Here is a 5,886-nt window from a genome sequence, read left to right as displayed (position 1 = left end):
AAGGGGAGACATGTCCTTCCTATAATTTCATTTTTCTTTCTGAATTAACTCTATAAAGTGTCTACAGCAATCTCACCTCTCCTCAAATATATGAGAGAAAGAAATGGAGAGAGATAGAGAAGAATTGAATTGCAGTCTGGGGTTCATGTTTATTCACAAACAGCATAGCCACTCAGTCCGACTCGTTAAGTTCAGGGGACTCAAGTTTCCCTGCCATTCAGTCATTTGACTGAAAGCATCAAAGCATCTGTTAAGGTGCCTTGTATTGCGTATATGAATAGATACCGTTTAGAATATATCCCTTTTTGTTAGTGAAAACTATCATTGTAGTGGATTGTGCCAACATTGGAATGAAAAACATGCTCTCGGGTTGGATCATTGATTCCAAAACCATTCGGGACATAAAATAACGGAGTCTCACTAATCTGCACTCTAATCTCTTTTCCACTTGGCATGGTGATGCATAATGAGAGATGTGAACCCACTGCTACAATACAATAGCTGATACTAATGCACTGCTGCACCAAAAGATATTGGCAGTGGATGTGCAGCATAAGTGAATGTGCATGTGTTGCTGATCCAATACTGACTGTCTGTAAATATGTGCACCGTCACGTGGAGGTGACCTTTTGTTTTCTGCTTAATGCTGCTTACCCTATGGGCAAATTTCAGATCTGAAGACAGAAATATACAGGTGTATCTATTGTAAATAGTCGCATATCAACACACATACACATGCATACACACACAAAATACAATTTGAACTTGAAAAGTGGAAACAGTGATATATTCCTATGAATAAAGGAAAACATTACCTTAACCATAACCTTAGTACGAAGTGTTGGCCTCCCTCACTGGACAGCTGAAGACACATCCCATCTGCTACCAACAGTCAACTTGCCTTGAAAGGTAAACTCAATTTAGAATCACCGGTTTTCCTAATAAACAAATACGTCTACATACGATGGACTGTACAAAGTATATAAAGTTGTACAATACATGAAATAACCATAGATGAGTCTGACTTTTCTCATAGAATTCCAGACACCAGGATGGTACAGGGGTCATGCTAACAACCTCAAGGTCCCATACAACAACAAATCCATGTGGATAAGGTTTCTGTAGCAATATGTGAAGCATGATGCACAGTGTAAAGGCCTGACCTGAACTCTCAAGTCATTTTAGTTGCCTAAAGGTAGACCTGCAAGGATTAGTCGATTAAATCGATTTGTCAATTGAGAGAAAATTAATAGGCAGCTATTTTGATAATGAAATAATCATTGTAGTCAATTTTTCAAGGGAAAATGCAAAAAAATTGCTGATTGCAGCTTCTCGAATGTGAGGAATTGAAGCATTTCTGTGTCATACATGACAGTAAAGTGAATATCTATCAATATTGGACTGTTGGTCAAACAAAACAATACATTTGAAGATGTCACCATGAGCTGTTTTTTTTTCTTTTTTCTATGTTTTATAGACAAAATTATTAATCGATTTATTGAGAAAAAAATCTGCAGATTAATTGATAATGAAAATAATCGTTAGTTGCAGCCCAACCTAAAGGTAACCATACTTTAACTTGAGTGAAAACACACACAAGTCCATTGTTGAACAGTCACATGGCAACCCAATCACCAGACCAAAACGTTGGCATTGAACGTTTCTGCAAACCACAGAAACGTTGAATATCTACATTTCAACACGTGTAATACGTTGCATATTAACATTTCAACAATAGGTATCATATCAACATTTCTACAAAACATAGCATATTAGCATTTCTATCCATTGAATTATGATGTTTTATGGTGTGAAAACGCTGTGGTTAAGGTCTGGTTAGGTTGAGGCACAAAGACCACTTGGTTAGGGTTAGGGAAAGATCATGATTTGGGTTAAAATAAAATAAAAACGACTGCAAACATCCCATTATACACACTAAAAATACCCAGTTTTCTCTCCAGAAAAAAGGCTGCAAATGTCCTGACATCTCGCTAAAAACACCCACCAGCTTTCTTTCGGTTGAAACGGGAAGTGGGTGCTCGAACCGTGCTCCCTGCTGATTTCCAACTCTCTGCGCCAAGAAACTTACTAACCATCCACCGACCCCTCCACCTCCTAATAGGAAAGTCAGCTCATATAGATCGCATGTGAACTACGTCACTTTACAAATGCTGAGATAATACGTATTTTGGAAATGTTGATGATATGTTTTGTTGAAATGTTAATATGCTGCGTTTTGTAGAAATGCTGACATGATAAATTTGTTGACATTTTGATATGATACGTATTGTTAAATGTTAATATGCTACGTTTTGTAGAAATGTTGCTACATATTACACGTGTTGAAACATAGATATTCAACGTTTCTGTGGTTTGCAGAAACATACAATGCCAACATTTTATTCTGGCAGCCAGGCTGCACATTGGATATTTTGGAAGGCAAAACTAACATAACAAAACATGTACAAACTATGTATTTGGCCATTTAGGTTGTTAGAACTTGTTACTCTGGTAGGAACAAAGGCACTAGAGGGGAACAGACAAATGCTTTCTAATAGGAGATCGGTCAGGTGGTACAAAATATAAATATTAAACAGTCTCCAATGATTCCTTATATTGCAATTTATATAAAGTATGTATGTGAAAGTACATATGGTAAAATCAGAAAATCAATCTTGTGTATCACCTTTCCCAACTAACTCCTAAAATCACATCTGCTGGTGGATTTGTCAGAGCACCATACAAAATTTCATCCCAGTGTGGAATGACTCCTGAATGTGTACAGTGAGTGACATTTAATTGCATGGTTTTGGATATATAGCTAAAGCCAAGATTAGTGACCCTGTAAATGTATTACTCTAATGATGCCGTTTAACAGAGAAACTACCCAGAGTACGTGGTTGACTCTGGTCCTGGTCTTGCTTGTCATCTGAAAGCACCCATTAATCTGTTTATTCCCTCAATTAAGAGGCATAGCCCCTTTTTCTCCTCCCTAGCAGGGTGAGGCTCAGTCACATACCTCGCAAGATAGAAGAAATGAAAGATTTCCTGCTGACAGCCAAGAGGAAGGATGCTAAATCCATAAAGATCAAGAAGGACAAGGACAATGTTAAGTTCAAGGTGCACTGCAGCAGACACCTGTACACCCTGGTCATCACAAAAACGAGAAGAAGGCTGACAAGCTCAAGCAGCTCCCACCCCCAGCTCTGGCTGTTAAGGACGATCCGTGAACATCCATGATGTACAGATAATTGTAATAAAAATTGGAAGACTGAAAAAAAAAAGGTGAGGCATAGTCATCATCCTACCTCTATATAGTTTCTCTCTTTTTTTCTCCTCTACTCTGTTTTGTTCCCAGTTAATCCCCTCCTATGCACACAAAGTCACGACCAGACACTCTCCCATCCACTCAACACCACCCAGGGATGACACTACCTGATATCTACCTAGCAGATTAAGGCCTTAGATTGCAGCACCATAAACAAGTACCTGATCAAAGCTCCGTGTCACGGATTATCTCCTTCAGAAACAATGTACGGTAGAATTGACACAGGTAAAGCTGCAAAATGTCAAGGAAGCTTGGTTCTTTATTGGTTTTCAGCTGAATCGTAGTACAAAAGTGTGAGAAATATTGTGTGGTATTTGAAAGAACGCATCAACACTTGTGGTGGACAAACGTGCTGAGATTTCTAAAAAGGCTTAGAGGATGTTATCTGCTTATAGTGTCAGAAACACATGTATGAATGACCAGAAAAAGTTTTTTTTGCCATTCTACTAGCCGACAATCCTGATGAACATATATATTTTCTTTCTTTCTTTCTTTCTTTCTTTCTTTCTTTCTTTCTTTCTTTCTTTCTTTCTTTCTTTCTTTCTCAGTTTTCAAAGACACCAACCTTTACCAGTTTTAAACAATATATGACTCTGAGACTCTGAGTGTGATTACATACATGTGTTATATAACGGGAAAAAATAAACAAATATTATGTTTTATTATATTATTATTATATTATTTATGTAAACAATGGATCATATAACTACGTGAAATGGGTCACTAGTAGTGATGAGCCCACACAGAATTATCACTCAGTCTTTCAACTCATTGTTTTGGTTTCCTGGCCCACATCTTTACTGTTCTGTTCACTCTCACCACTCTCATATTCATGAGGTGGTTATAAACTCAACTACAGGTGAATATAAATGTTGTTTCATGTCAGTTGGGTGTGTAAAAAGGCCATATAATAAGTGATAATATGTCAGGTATGTATTTGCAGCTTGTTTTTTTGCACGCAGATGACCAAAAAATATATTATTGCAGGTTTAAGTAACAGCTTTTGTTTCTTAAACCCTCTTTTGTCTCATCAATGTCTCATCTTTGTCATGGAAAAAAGGTTGGTAACAAATATATTTTGTCAGAGTTAAAAAATTAACACAGCACTGAAAGTATTTAAAAATTACAGACAGACTGGGCTAGACATGGAGTATATTTGCTTGTGAACATCGTTCTCTGGAGGCTGTGCATGTAAAGCCAAAGAGAGAGGTTTTTTTTTTCCTCTTTTCCTATTAGTATTCTGCCAGCCTCACATCCATAATGTATTTTTGTGTTCACAAATGTTCTGCAAACTCAAAATTATTGCATAAGGGTTGTCTTTGCTCCTTAAAATTAAAAGTAGCCAATGAGTTTTGCTGTGTCCATCGAGAGGAAAATATTAAACTAGAGGAAGAAAATCTGTGCTACCTTTTTTTCTCTTTGGAAGGGGGTGTTTAAGGATCTAATTGATGAATAGCAGCCATAACTGGGAGCTGCGTCCTTCAATTGAACTTTAATTCGTATGTGCATCAATCATTTTCCCCCTTTTATAACATAATGGATACTCACAGCTCTGATTACTGTGCGTTTTGTCCTTGTGATGGGACTGTGTGTACTTATGTGTGTACTTATGTGTGTGTGTGTGTGTGTGTGTGTGTGTGTGTGTGTGTGTGTGTGTATGTGTGTGTAGGGAAAGAGGGGGAGATAAAGACAGAGAAAAACTTGTCTTTTTGGTACCATTGGAAATGGTAAAGCTTCATGAAGGCAAGTCTCTCTCTTTCTCACTCTCTGTCTCTTTGTCTCCATTATGTAGTAAACAGGGCCTCAGCTGTGCTCTTTGCACACACCACCACTCAAATATTGAATCATGTGTCCTTCATACAGACAAACTAAAGCAATGGGAAAGGGACTGCAACAATCTGGGGGAAAAAAAGAAAATCTGTGTGTTTCTTTGTTGTGTTTCTTGTGTGTGTGTCAGACTCACTTCTCATTTGTACTCAAAAACCTGGCCCTCAAGGTAAGGTCATTAAATTTCAGACTTAATCATGATTTAAACATGATTTTTGGTTAAGGTTGGGGTTAAGCATGAACTGTAGTGGTTATGTTAGGGTTCACGTTACTCTCCAGGGAATGAATATAACTTAATCCACTGTCATCTTACATAACAGAAAAAAGTTTGTGCTCCTCGGGCAGGCTTTTCTGAATCCATGGTGATATTGATAGTAGCACTATTCACTTTTACTTTTAGTAACGGTGCTGAATATTAAGGAATACTTGAAAAGGAATAACAACTACAACTAGGAAAGAGCAGCACTGCCTCAACATTGTTCTGAAAAACAATCACGGTCCACTTATTTGCTTTTTTTCAAAGCTTTCAGCAGCATCACACAGAGATTGCTTTGTCAAACTACTACTTTCAAGGTCAAGAATAAACTTTCATTCGTAGCTTTAAGCCACCATAAAAAGTGCAAAGTGCTATTTTCTATTCGTGAAGTGGTTGTCCTGTCATGAGGAATACATGAACAAAAACAGAAGAACAGTCTCTTTCATGCTGCAGATGGCATTGTGTGGATCCATAA

General features: G+C 37.5%; 1 pseudogene; it reads left to right on the top strand.

Annotated features, from left to right (window-relative positions):
* Positions 1–2,775: 2,775 nt before the first annotated feature.
* LOC121906490 lies at positions 2,776–3,395 on the top strand (annotated as a pseudogene).
* The last annotated feature ends 2,491 nt before the right edge of the window (positions 3,396–5,886 follow it).

This window comes from Thunnus maccoyii, chromosome 11, assembly GCF_910596095.1.
Source record: "Thunnus maccoyii chromosome 11, fThuMac1.1, whole genome shotgun sequence".
In the NCBI taxonomy this organism is placed as follows: domain Eukaryota; kingdom Metazoa; phylum Chordata; class Actinopteri; order Scombriformes; family Scombridae; genus Thunnus; species Thunnus maccoyii.
Note: the sequence above shows the minus strand (reverse complement) of the source record. Positions and strands in the feature narration are given on the sequence as shown.